Source organism: Ambystoma mexicanum, chromosome 2p, assembly GCF_040938575.1.
Source record: "Ambystoma mexicanum isolate Mex_15411 chromosome 2p, UKY_AmexF1_1, whole genome shotgun sequence".
NCBI classification, from domain to species: domain Eukaryota; kingdom Metazoa; phylum Chordata; class Amphibia; order Caudata; family Ambystomatidae; genus Ambystoma; species Ambystoma mexicanum.
The window spans coordinates 232171244-232185772 of record NC_090923.1 but is presented as its reverse complement, the minus strand read 5'-3'; positions in this window follow the sequence as shown (position 1 = coordinate 232185772).

The following is a 14529-nucleotide window of genomic DNA, read 5'->3' as shown; positions in this document are numbered from 1 at the left end:
TATGAACCTTGCTGCTCCGGAAGATAGGGCCTGTGGCTCCATCCCAAAATACTTAGATCTATTTCCATGCGCCAGTAAAAGAAAGACTTTTATGAAATTCCGATTGAACTTATTTTTAACAAAGGAAGTGCAGAACTTATGGCTATCTCCTCCAAAACATATGTATTTATGCAGATTCTGCGGAAGTGAAAATGAGACCTTAAAACACTTGACCCTCTATTGCTCAAAACTAACTGAGCTAAGGACAACTCTAATGGGCAAGGTCCTGGCCGAACGATCATCTCTAGCTGGAGATTTCTGGTGGAAAAGGATGTCTGAGGGAGTCGATGTGCACTTAGTATATGCATTAGTCTCTTTCTTGGAGGCACTAGAAAAGAGACTGTTGGATCACCATGATGCAGGAAGAGCTGACTAAATTATCTTAAGACCTACTGGCAGGTCTAGGACCACAGCTTTCTAGATCGGGATCGACACATGATGCCAGTTGAGGCTCAATGAGATGTTTTTTTATCTCTGATGTTATTTTTTGTCTTTTATGCTCTTCTTGCTTTCTTTGTTGAATTATTAACTTTGTTCTCTTCTTTTTAAAAGTTTGTAAACAACCTATATATAACAAAAAGTAAATGCAAAGTTCATAAATCAGAGTGGTGTACCTATCAATCTTACAGTAATTTAGATTGTCACTTTACTGACTTGTAGATACTCAAGGGCACAAAGGAAGGGGTAGTCCACCTGTTCTTTTTTTTGATATATAACTCTCCCATTCGACAGAGTCGACCCCCCCGAGATCAATTTCAAGCAATACATATCTCAAGGACATATCTGTGTATCAATGATACACGGAAATGTTAAATTAAGAGAAAAAAAAGATCAAGGGCTAAAGCTGCCTTATTAATGATGGAGCTAGGGTTCCTACAGCCTACGCAAACACAAGGTAATACATTACTAAAGTGCTCAAGATATTTTAGATTGCAAATGGTTGGGCCAGTGCTAATTTGCTTATACTTGTTCTTGCAGGTTAGTAATATGGATGGAACATCCATGTACAGTTCACAACAGGAAAAAACAAAGAAAACAAAGAAACAAGTTTGTAACACCATTATGAAATAACTTTTAAGGGAATTTGAAGTGAAAGTGGGCATACGCATGTAGAAACACCTAAAGGGCCATTACTGAAATTGGCAGCACCTACTAAGATAATGACACTTGACACCTGGTGTCGAAAATCTAAAACATTTAGGAAGAGAGAACTGTAATATATTGATGTGCCACACACTGTTCAACGTTGCAGACTGTGCAGAATGGTGAAGTCAGGGCAGTTTATGGCCTGACCAGACAAGACCATGTTACTGCAGCCAGGAGGAAACTGCACTAGCTTCCGGTGAAGCACAGAATTAAACATAAGACTCTATCTCTTGACCATAAATTCCAAAATGGTAAAGCACCACAGTGCCTTGCCAACAGACTAACAAGGAAAACATTCAGTAGAATTCTGCGTTCATCTGATGCACTCTTGCTCAAGCAGCTGCGACCTTGTTTGAAACATATCGGCGATTGTAGCTTTGAATTTAAAACACCACATGAATGGAATGCCCTGCCCATAACATTAAAACATCCATCCAGCATCTGCCTTTAAGAAATGTGTGAAGAATTTCCTTTTCAATCAATCGGAATAAATCTCCCTCTGTTCTGGGTTTCTCTCATCCTATCTTTCATGCTGCGCTCTGAGGCCTACAGGCATGTAGCGCCTTACAAGAACTGAAATAAATAAATAAATAAATAAGGTAAAACTGAAACTAGTGATTGTATATGGTTTGGTAGCTTTAATTTTAATCATGAGTAAGAACACTTCATGAACTGGGAAATAGAGTAAATAAAGTAAATAAAAATGTTTTTAAAGCATTAGCCAACACATGCGTCTTTTTCTATGAGCTTCTTCAGGCATTATTGGGTTATTGTGCCAATGTACTCATGTAATAAAATGTTTTTCTGCCTTGTCATTTTGACTGTTCTAGATGTCATGTAATAGCCAATATCAAATGATAGCAAGCAGAACATAAAATAGCACCACCTGGAACACATATATCTTACTATTGACATGAGACAACCATATTTAAAATAGGTGAAAGAAATATCATAAATATGTGCCAAACAAACATAATTAGGAATTATAAATAGAATTTAAGGATTGGTATTCACATCAATAACAAGAGAAATTAAAGAAAAAGTAATACAAAATGACTATCAAAGCAGTAGTTATGAAAGTTTCCTGAAATTTGAAAATGAAGAAGATATTATTGACAAGGGAAAACTATTGGTAGTATTGCTGGTTATTATTTGATCTTGCAAGCAAATACTTATGATGCAAATGATGACACTTTTGATGATTAGAACTCTAAAGTGATCGGGAATATTGTGGCGGTGTTGTTTCTGTCATCAAGTTGTTTTTCAATAACAGAAAAAGATAACAAACAGAAAATGATGTTTCCATGAAGTCCATTAAATTGTTCACAAAGTAGACTGACTTTCATTGGATTACTAGACCAGTTGTTGGACATTTTGAAATGTTCTCAGTATACTAATCTCCTTCTTGCTCACTGTAGTATGTAAGATGGTGTAGTGGCGTTCACTGCATTGTATCTGTGGAGACACAAAGAAATGTGTTTGTGTAGATAACTAAGGTAAGATAATGCTTATGTTTTTGTTGTCATAATGAGTGAATGACTAGCGACTCAATTTCATGTAGCTATTGTCTTATCTTGTGCGTGAAAGGTAAGGATAATGAGTAGGTGCTGAGAGGGCAAAACGCTGCCAATGTGCTGCAATTGCATATAAATGTCGTATTCGTATAGTGGTGCGTAAATATTTGTAGTGTACTGGAAATTATAATTCCGGAAAGGAATGATGCATGCTCTCCTCATTATTGCAGGTACCATATTGGAATGGTATATAGGATTGGTGTGTAAACTACATATTGAGTACTTGATCTGATAAGTGGATGGAATTCTTTGGTAGAGCATCACCAAATGATACCTAAATTGAGAGTAATTGGGTGTATGTTCTGGTCCTCTCTGGAGCGTCTTGCCACCTGAGATGTGGACGTTGCACTATATCCAAGCAGCCTCTCTCACTCTCCTTCTTGACACTTAAAATCAAGGGGTCGCTATGGGGACAAAGGATGCACAGTCCCTCACAAACCTTGTTATCGGCATGATCACATATGCACTTAAAGAATAACAATTTGGTAAACAAGGGTGTCATATGGTCCCTGTACATTGATATGTCACAAACGATGTAGGTATGCTTCAATTTACAACCTCAAATACCAGGGCTAGTCATATCAATTCTACACAAAACGTGTATCTAAGGTTGACATGAATTGAATGAATCACACAACACATTATGAATGAAAACATGCTCATTTATTTTTTTAAACATATAGAATTAGGCCAATCCCTCACAAACGTTTATACATGTGATTTGAATGCATCAAAGTAAATATTCAGACATTATAAAAAAATACAGAACAATTTTGAACAAAAGCCTGATTCTTATTGTGTCCAGCCTTCACTCAACCTTAGATACCCTGTACATTGATGACATCATTATGATATGACCTGGATATGATAAAGCTTTGTAGGGATACATAAAATACTTGAACGACTTGTCAATACAGCAAGAACATCATGGTTTTCCTTGACTTTGCCATCACCACTGCAGATTGGTTTATATTAGCCAATCCATGCTAAAAGACTTACTGAGATTAACTATATTTTATTTACCAACAGCTGGCATCACAAGAGTATTATCAAAAGCATCCCAATAGGTGAATTTATTTGGGCCAAAAGAAAAGGCAACAACAAACAACAATGTAATACTGAATAAATGATAATCAATAAGAGATTTTAAGAAAGGGGTTCCAATGGCAATGACATCACTTACATTTTGTATAATTCTATAGGCCTTAGTTGTCCCATGCGTTCATGGTAACTCCTATTTCCTCAGCTCCTGTATCTTCTCTTGTTTTGAGTTTTCTCTTCTTACAAACAACCCCTGTTTTATGGATGCCTTGCAATTGTATTTATTTCTGTGCTAAACTCCCCTTTTCTGTATTTAACAAGGGTAGGAATCCACTCTCTAAACACAATTTGTAGTCATTATTCATTTAAATTCATCTGAATAAACTTGTATGCTTAAAAAGTCACAAGGAGACAAACGTAAAAATGTGTCCAGATGTAGCAGTTTTTTAATAATACAAAAAAAAAAGGTTTTGTGATACATGTTTCGGAACAATACAAAAAACCTAGAACCAATTACCTATGCAAAAATGAAAAATACTTTAAATCAACAAAGTTCAAAGGCACTTTATTGAAAGAAAGAAGCAAAAGAGAGATTAAGAACAGAAAAAACACATATGCTCAAGTCAAACAATCATTTATGCTCCTGTACAGTAGTAATAATACTACTCTGAAGAGGAACCAGGATACCTGTTAGTATATTTCTGAAGTTTTATTATTGTATTTTCTGTGTTTTAAAGGCACGATCAATGAATGATCATGTCTTATAGTCTGCCTACATGTGTGTAACTAATCTAAACAATTCTAGATAGGGCTCATGCATATTTCTTTCAACAAACGGGCGCTAGAACACGTTTTGGCATGCCTATATTTGTGGCATCCATGTTGAGCCTTCCTCAGCGCGGACAAAACCACATGACCCCTGTACATCAGGCAGGGATATGTGGAATGTGTGACCTTGATTCCAGACACAGAAAATCCGGTGAAGGGGTGGACTGGCCACTGTTATGGAGACAGGTGGTTTGTCTGATTAAGAACCCGGGCACTTACTAATGGTTCTGTGAACCCCAGAGTTGAAGAGTCGAAATCTCTTTTCCAATTTTGGTGGCCTGAGTAGTCCGCAAGTTGTTGATATTCACATCCCAGTTCTCTGGGGTGGGGCGCTGGGTCCCCTCTTACGAATTCATTGGTTTATTGCTGAAGAAAACCTAGCGTGGTCAATCACGAAGGTTGCTGTGATCCACATGTGATCATGAAGCGTGGTTTTAGGCACGGAACAGCGGAAAAACCTCTTTTTCTTAATATCGAGGCTTGCGAGACCTGGTGTCTGCCGGTATCTTCATGCTATGCAGCTCCAGCAGTATCAGGAGTGCGCAGACTCCTATTTTCTAGCTTGTATAATATCAGTATGTGAGATTGGCTCTTCCATCAATGGAAGTCAGACACAGTCAATTCCTCAATAACTGATTCATCTGTGTCCAGTATCATTATTTGGGAGAATTAATAGTGATCTTCCTGTTTATCAGGTTTTCTTTGAAAGACATACCAAAGTTGTAGTCCTTGGAATCTCTTCTAAATTATTTATACATTTTATGTTATTTCATGTTATCCAATATTTGTACTGCGTCCATCACAGCCATAGTGGTTTTATGGTGCCTGACCTTGTCCAAGAGGTAGTGTATTGAGGCCCTGCCAGGGTATCAGTAGACCTTAATCTGCAGATAGTAAAGAAGGTGAGGGTTGGGTGAGAGACGGCCATAGAAGAGAGGGATTAGTCAATAAATAATTCTTATTGGTAGGCGTGCAAGAGAATTTCAGGAAAATAAAGTCTTTACTGTGATGGCAATATCTATATCAGACTATGGCTGGTACTAGATGATGTAGTTGGTGAGTTGTTCTGTGAAGTACTTGAGAGGTGCTCTAGTGGGCCCTTATGAAGTGACAACACTACTTGCAATTTTCTTTCAATCTTTTTTTAAAGGTGGAAGTATCCCCTTAGCACTTTTTTTTTAACCAAAGCATTAATAATTTCTCTTGATGTGATTTGCAAGATCATCCCCCTTAGTCCATCATTTTTCTTGGTAATATTATTTAAAGGAAGGAAATTCAAACTCTTACCCATCTCGGATACCTTTTTTGCCTCAATTTACTTATACAGTATACTTATACTTTGACAATAATCAGAATGTGAAAGTCCAGGCCAGTTAGGACCAGGTGTATCCCATCTAAACTTTGAAACCAACCACACAACATCATGTTCCAGGTGCTCTGGGAGAATGGGGTGCAGGAATTGAATAAAAAGAGATAAATCAACAACTTAGATGTTAATTGCTGGCTTCTCGAAAGAAGGCTGTCCATCTTCGTTTCATTCACTGTGAAACTGGCCTGGCAATTGGGACTACCAAGGCTGTTAGTCGAGTGGCCTGTAGACATCAGCCTGGATAAAGGTACAGTATTTAGAATCCCCCCAAAAACAATAGAACTACCACCAACAATGCAAAAATCCACAAAATCGGGCAGCAAAGGGCACTGACCTTTGGAAAGGTGGTTTATATTTGATAACCTAATGAAGAACTGAGGCTTTTGAGAATGCGCCTGAGAACTTCAACCTTACCTTTAGGATCAAAGCTGGTTAAGAGTAAGAACAGGATAAACAGTAGGAAAATATCAGGCACAAGTGGGTCTTTTGTTCCTACATGTGTTCATCACAGAATCAGTAAATAAATGTTTATGCGACAGAAATAATAATACCCTAGCAGCAACAAAACATATCACATATGCAGCAAAGCAGCTTTAGTCAGTAAGGTTAAACAGACATGTAAAAGAATTAAGGCAGTTTCACTAACGGGGACTCTGGGGTTAAATCTAAAGGGGATATCCACAAGACACTCTAAGCAAGAATACAAAGAGGCTCACCAAACACAACTCTTGTAACAGGATTGGCAAGTACATTTATTATAAAACATACATCTAAAAGAAATTGCACGCATTCTCTAGGACCAAAATCACACACAAATTGCAACCACCATGCTCATCCACTTATAATATACAGATTGTTCTCACACAATAATATATGAATATCAACATACAGTGCAAATAATCACAATATACATTAATAAGACATATCTCAACGTACACATGTAAGCTGACATCGTTTTCAGAACTTCTTCAGGAGCTTCTTGGAGATCGCAACTTACCATTAACATAATCACACAAACAACAAACATATGACACAAAAGCAACACTGGACAATATTTTACTTGACACATTGCATATTGCTAATATAACATTTTTATTTATGTATTTGTGTTGGTTACACGGTAACCTTTACAAAACAAAGTACACAAAAAAGTAACACTCATTTGAAATATGAATACATACAATTTTTTTAGTACAAATACTCAAAACAACCAAGTTAAAACTTTCTTAGAATAAAAAATAAATACTTGATTAAGTTTTGACAAAACTAATCTTTCCTGCGCTATCATAGATAACATACTCAAAAATCTACATTTCGTCATGCTTAAATTAAAACACCTACACGATAGCAAAATTTAACAATTCATAACATTATCGTTTACCTAAAGATTCCAGCAGTCTCAAACATCCTTACATAACGTTAAGTAATTTACGCACTTTATGAGATCAAACATTTAAGTCATCAGATGATTGTCCCGTAAGCTTCCCCTTTTGGTCTGTGAGCTTGCAGGTATCAGTTAGAAATCTTACCACAGCAATCTGCAAGTTTACCCTTCGTCCGTGCATCATTTCTAACCATAATATATTTAGATCGACGTATTCAGTGTTACTGACAAACTTACTAAAACATTGAATATGCTCAGCTCTCAAAACCACACACTTGATTAATAGATGATTTAACGTTTCCATTGTGTCTGCCAGGTTACAGAATCTACATAGAGACGATTTACCAATCTGTCTGCCCCTAATATCCTTAATTTCACCAGTTTCAAGCACATTGAATCAGAAGCGCATGAATTCCTGCCTCCAGTCTTTATCTGGAAATTTAACCAAATACGGCTCCATTACCCCAAATTGTTTGTAATTGGATACTAACTGTCCATATAATTTGGATTTGAGGACCTTTTCAACAGTGTTATTCCAATCGAAAAATTGTAGTAATTTTTTGACTTTCAAAGGATTGAAGATCAATAAGTCCAGGGAGAACCCTATTGTGCAGGGCTTCATGGCATTCACTTTTCAAGGTGCTCAGATATAAAGAGGCAGGCTCACCAGAACGCATGGAGTTTCCTATAATATCATAGAGAGTCCATGGGCCTTATTACGAGTTTGGAGGTAGCCTAGCTCCATGGCTGCCTCCAAACCGGGCTGCATTACCGGGTTCCTGCAATGAGGAATAACTGGGTCATTCCCCCATAGTGCTCAATGGGAATGGGGATGGAGGTAACAACGGGCACATTACAAGTGTCCCGTTGTTACCTCCCTGTTCCCCTCGCGGGACCCGGAAAAGACATCTGGTTTTACCAGATGTCTGATCCGGGTCCCGCAAAGGGAACCTCGTAATCGGCCCTGATGGAATGATCAGGCCCCTTCATTCCGTCAGCACCAGGGTCGTAATGAGGCCCCATTTCTAACAAGTGAGTAGACTCCCATAAAGAGAAAGCCGGTGCCACTCCACCACATTTGACAGAGAGAGCAGGCCAAGTTCATACCGAACTGCAGCAAGTGGAACAGACTTGAAAAGACATCTTAAGGTAGATTTCAGAATTTTGGATTTCAGATTTAGAAAGTTCCTCTCTACACCACCTGGGAACAAGTTTTAAACCGTAGGCAAGTTGGGGTATCAGTTTGCATTTATAAAAATGCAGACACGGTAAGAACGAGAATTTCCCATATCTTTGATCTATTTTCCTCATTTGGGCAATCAACTGACCTACCTTCTTTTCCAGATATTCTCGATAAAGGCATTTTTTCTTGCCCCAAAAATCGGATATCCCAGATATCTAATAGCAGGTCTTCTGCAGGGGTAAAACCATTTATATTTTACAGGGTGCCTCCTATCTGATAGACGAATGATTACAGTTTTTGTGTGTTCATATTTAGGGAGTTTGCCAAAATGAATTCTCTGAAGGCACATAGTAGGCGCTGCACGCCTTTTGGGGTATGGTCATACAACATATAGTCGTCTGCATAGGCAGTCCATCATTTCTTGTGTCCCTCCACTATAGGTGGTGCAAAACAGAATGAAAATGGTCGGGGCAAATATGCACCCCTGTCGTAACCCATTAAGAACTGGGATAGAATGGGACATGGTACCATTAGTATTTAGCCGGATCCTTATCCTAGAACCCTCATGAAGATGATAAAGGGCCTCATTACAACTGTGGCAGAATGGGTTAACGGGTGCCGCAAAAGGATGTGGACCCATTAACACCATTCCGCCACATTACAAGGTACCCTTGCGGGACCCGCTCTGCACGTTTGGTTTTACCAGACGTGCAGAGCTGGTCCCGCGATGGGAAGGAGGAGCAAACAACGGGCCGTTCGTAATCGACCCGTTGTTTGCTCCCACTCCCATTCCCATTCAGCCCTATGGGGGCTGAATGGGAATGGGGAGGGTCCGGGCCCGGGTTCCTGGAGGGAGGAATTACCGGGCCGTCCGAACTCGGAATGGCCCAGTAATTCCCCATTCCGGGAACCCGGACCCGTACCCAATTTTGGCTACTGCCAAAATCGTAATGAGGACCAAAATATCGATAATAAGGGTACTGGCAACCCCGCCCTTGACAGTTTTGACCAAAGAATGTTGCGGTCCACAAGGTAAAAGACGCGGGAGAGATCCATTGATGCCATGTAGATCAGCACACTCCCTTGCCACCAAGCTTTTTCTTGAAGAATTCTAATAAGCAAACACTCAGCATCAGTGCCAACATTCTGCCGGAAGCAAAACTGAAAAACAGATAGAATATTATTTTGATCGGCCCATTCACGAATGTGCCCCAGGACCAGTCTAGCAAAAATCTTGGAGTCAGCATCCAGAAGGGCGATAGGTCTGTAGTTTGAAGGACAGCCCTCATCGCCCTTCTTGCATATTGGAACAATATACGATAGGTGCCAACTTTCTGGGACACACCTAGTCACAATTATATTACTAAACAGGAAGAAGAGAATTTTTTACCAAAGTTCTGGGTTTCCTTTCAAGACTATGTTTGCTAGCCTGTTTGGGCCTGATGCACAAGAGTTTTATGCACCGATAATCAACGTTTTAATGTCATCCTGAGTAAATGGAAACTACCAGGAGGAGGAACGAACTGCTGAAGGTACAGGCCATTCAAATTTTGAGCGAGCGTACACCTCACCAAAATGCCCAGCCCAAAGTTCCTTGAGATGGACACAGATTGAACAGTTGAGTGGTGTAGGTCAGCTTTGTTAATCAGAGCCCAAAATGTCCTTGTAGAGGCATCCCTTAAAGATAACAGCATATTTTCACCATCCGCTTGAAACAACACGGCAAGAAAACACTTCATACGATTTTTCCATTTGTTTTTAATACATTTTATCCTCTGCAATTGAACAGACTGCACACAAGACGAAGCACAAATAAGTCTATTCTCCTTATTTCTCAGATTTCTCATTGGTTTAACCTCCCCACTAAAATTGTGTCTATGGTTTGATCTAATAATATTCATTTTTACAGGAGGTAAAGCCATCTGAATAGAGAAGTCCACATAATACTCAAACATTTCCTGCGTATAAAGGGATAAAATTCTTGCCAAGATCGTAGATACTGAAATCATGTATGAAAACTGTATTCACGTTCTTTACATAATTTTGGTGCCAGGTAATTCGGCTCAAAGATTGATTCATTTCGAGAATAAAGGGGAGGAAATCTCGCTCTGCAGATGTGAACTCCCAAAAGAAGATCAGACTGAACATTTTATGATCACTGCTTGAAATTTGAATCAAGGATTTAGTCACCTCAACTAGTGCACTTGATAAAAACATATAATCAATGGTTGATTGATGGGTCCCATTTGTCCAGGCAAATGAATCAGAGGAGTCTGTAGTTAAATCATTGGCACACAACAGACTCCAATTTTTGAAAAAGGAGTGCCACATTTGACCCTGTATTTTTTTCCTAATCAGTTCCTTACAACCTCCTACAAAGGAGTTTGCGGCTGTGGCAGTCAACGCCATACCCATCGGACCAATCTGTGCCCCTTCCCTACCAATTTCTGAGTTCAAATCGCCTGCAATTATAATAAGGAGCACAGAACACAACTCCTTGCGATCCAGAATGATAGCATCCAGCAATTTCAGAGTTTCAATTAGGTTGTTCTCCTGTGACCAATAGATATTAATGATCGAAATATTAACAGAGGACATCCCCGTTTTAGGACGGCTAGAGACCATTTTGATATATATATATTTATACATCTAACAATTTTCCCTTCAACATCCATCCTAATTGCCAGTATCAAGCCCCCAGAGTCTCTCCCTCTAGGACCCTTTACCGTTGCTTGATGGAAAACGGTATAACCATCCAATGCAACTGCAGACGTTAGCCAAGTTTCTATCTCAAGTAGGGTGCATAATTCAGGGGAGTCTTAAGATACCAGGAGCCTCTAGATTTCCATGATAGAAAGGAGAGTTTTGGGGCCTGGCTAGGAATTCTCCTTAAGGACCTGTAATTTCGAAATGGGCTCTCTTAGGCTCAGAGCAAGCCACCTAAGATCAGGTTCATGCTCATTCCCCGTTCCTCGAATTGAAGCCGGCCCTCGATGAGAGTTGTTACAACTGAGTCCTTTATGTCCTTTATGTATCTCTGCGGAAGCCCCCAGACGAGGATTTAAGAAACCTGGACTATAATTCAGTAATTCGTATCCCAATTTATTCAACGCCTCCACTTTAAGTAAGACGGCATCATACACCATGCGTAAACAGAAAACAATGCAAATGTAATCAAAGCGTTCCGGATGTATATAGTTCACCAGCTTTATGCCTCCAGATGAAATGAGAGACAAGCCAGGAATTTCATTGAACGGCGAAAGAATCCTCCACCGGTTCAGAGACTCTGGGCCCCCATAGGAGAACATAAAGTGGAGTATGACACTAGGGTCATCAGGATAGTGAGGTTGTCTCCATTGAACCTCCTTACAATCTCTATGAAATGCTGAGTGAGGGACACTCCCTTGCTCCCCCTCTGTCTTGCTGCCTCTCAAGGTTTAGCCCCCATGTAACCAGAGCAAGGGCTCAAAACTGACCCCTGAATTGTCTTCGAGCTCCTAATAGCACCAGCATCACCACCCAACACGGTAGTGGCAAATGGCTCCCTGGCTAACATCGTCAAGGGGTTGCAAGATATACCCCCCAATTGATGCTGAATACTAACTTTTCCATTAGCATCAAAAGAGGGCTGATTTTGCAGTACGGTAGGCCCCAGGTCAATTTCCGTCGAGCCATCCTGGTTTGGGGTATTTCTCCCGCAAGCCCCCACAGTCTCAACCAGCACTGGGAAAGCCTGAGTTGTTATGTGAGAAGCAGGCCCTACTGCAGTTCCAGCGTTGTTACATGTTAGATTACTCCCTCATTGTTGGAGCTACATTGGTAAAGAATGTGATGGTATTTGTAAAAGGTTAAACAACAACTGTCTTATAAAATATTAATATCTTCTGCAGGGGTAAGTTTAACCGAATCAACATCGGGGAGGGCCCCATCCGGCACTCCTTCTGTTTCCCCACAATGCCTCAAATCCAAGTCAGGGGGCAATGTGGGGCCAGTGCCTAAGATTGTATTCAGGGTAGTAAATCCAGCTGAGTCCTGTTGCTCTGGTTTTACTGGTGAGGTTAGGGAAATAAGATCATCATCCATCACCTTGGACCCGCCCGGACTCTTAGAAACGACCTTCTTTGGTATAGGATTATCTGCACATTCCGTAATTAGGGCTGGATTAGATTTTTTTGAAAAGAGTTGATAGACGCCTGCACTTTGTTTCAGACCAAGAGCATTTCTAGCCCCATTATTCTTATTTGTTTTTTTGCTCGTTTTTTTACCTTTATGATTCATAGCTTCAGATAATGAATCTGAGGCCAGGGCGATCCCTCCCTGGTCACGGTATCTGTGGGTGCATCAATAGCTTCAACTATAACCATCTCAGCATCTAAGTCTTGGAATGGAAATGCAAGTGCAACAGTGAATTTCCCGCGACATGTTCCCCGCAAGCGGAGTCGCTTCCACTTGCATTTCCATCCCCAAAACAGGTACATCATTGTTTTAATATTGCTATAGTAGTCCATATACAAGAGGTAAACAAATCTACAATCACGAAGATCGTTATTATTTACATTATTAGGAGCATTATTTTACCTTAGAAGATCCTCCACTGGTAATTCCTCAATTGATGTCTCATTAAATCTCAAAATGGTCCAACAACCTCTAAGTGATTAAACCAAAAAAAAGCAAACTATTAGATGCCCAATGTTGCACTGCGTGTCTGTACAATCACCAGCGCCTAGAATCAGTATGAACTGCTGCTGTTCCACTTGCATTTCCATCCCCAAAACAGCTACATCATTGTTTTAATATTTAACAAAGGATGCTTTAAAGGCAGGGCTGTCACTTTGACATGGGTTTCCAGCAACCATGTTGGTGCTGGGAGCCTGGCCTACAGGGCCGGTCTTAGACCAGATTCCACCCCAGGCGTAAAGCATCCTTGGCGCCCCCAACACCAAAAATGGCAACAACGAAAATTGCATGTTACAAATGTTGTAAATAGGGCACTCAAAAAACGAGATGAAAATGCAATACATAATGCATACATTAAATACTAGGTGACAGGCTTAGAAGATTACCTGTATTATGTTTAAAAAAGTAACTTTTCTTGACTTTGCCCTTGTAAATTGAAGCACAGCGTTGGATAGATTGAGAGACTGTCCAATGTCATTTTCAATTGATAAAATAGCTAGCTATGTCAGGTTTACATTGGCCATTGTTGATTGGTGGTACGTTTTAGTGAGCTTCAGTTTGGCAAAACTGCGCTCACCACTTGCAACACTGATGGGCAATATGTATGCATGGATATGTACTTTTTTCCAATTCATTTCTATAAAACAGAGTATTCTTAAAAGCCAGGCATAGGCACATATTTCTACCAATTATACATGAGAAGATATGTGCTTAAGTGCCAAAGTTGAGTACTGGTCTCAAATGCCAGTTTCCCCAGAAAGTGTTTGATCCTAGACACATGATTTTAACTCACTGTGGTTTATTTGCCAAAATTTGAAGAGCCTACAAGTTATTCAGTTCACGCTGTACCATACATGCCAACATGATCCATTCTATTAAGGGGATGCTTGTCCTGTCCTGGTTTTAACTTTGCATTCTGGGACTTGTAGGTTTAGATTTATAATGGGGACAACCAGGACTACAAGTCCCAGAATGCAGAGTTAAACCAGGACTGGAATAGCATCTCTTGAATGGAATAGAATGGAATTGGCATGCATGGTGTACGGTATTAGAAAATAAGGTGTACTCATGGTATTTTGTTTCATGTATATGTCAGTGACAATTTATAAATGCACATCAAAACATTATGTGCTTCTGGGTTTACTGATGACATCTTGCTTTACTGATGACATCTTGCATGCAAAGTTAATGATCTGTTGCCTCTAGTATCAAAGAATTAGGTCAATCACTGTAAGATCATTTTCTGTGATGTCAATACATATGCAAAATAGGGCATCCTGAATGCCCT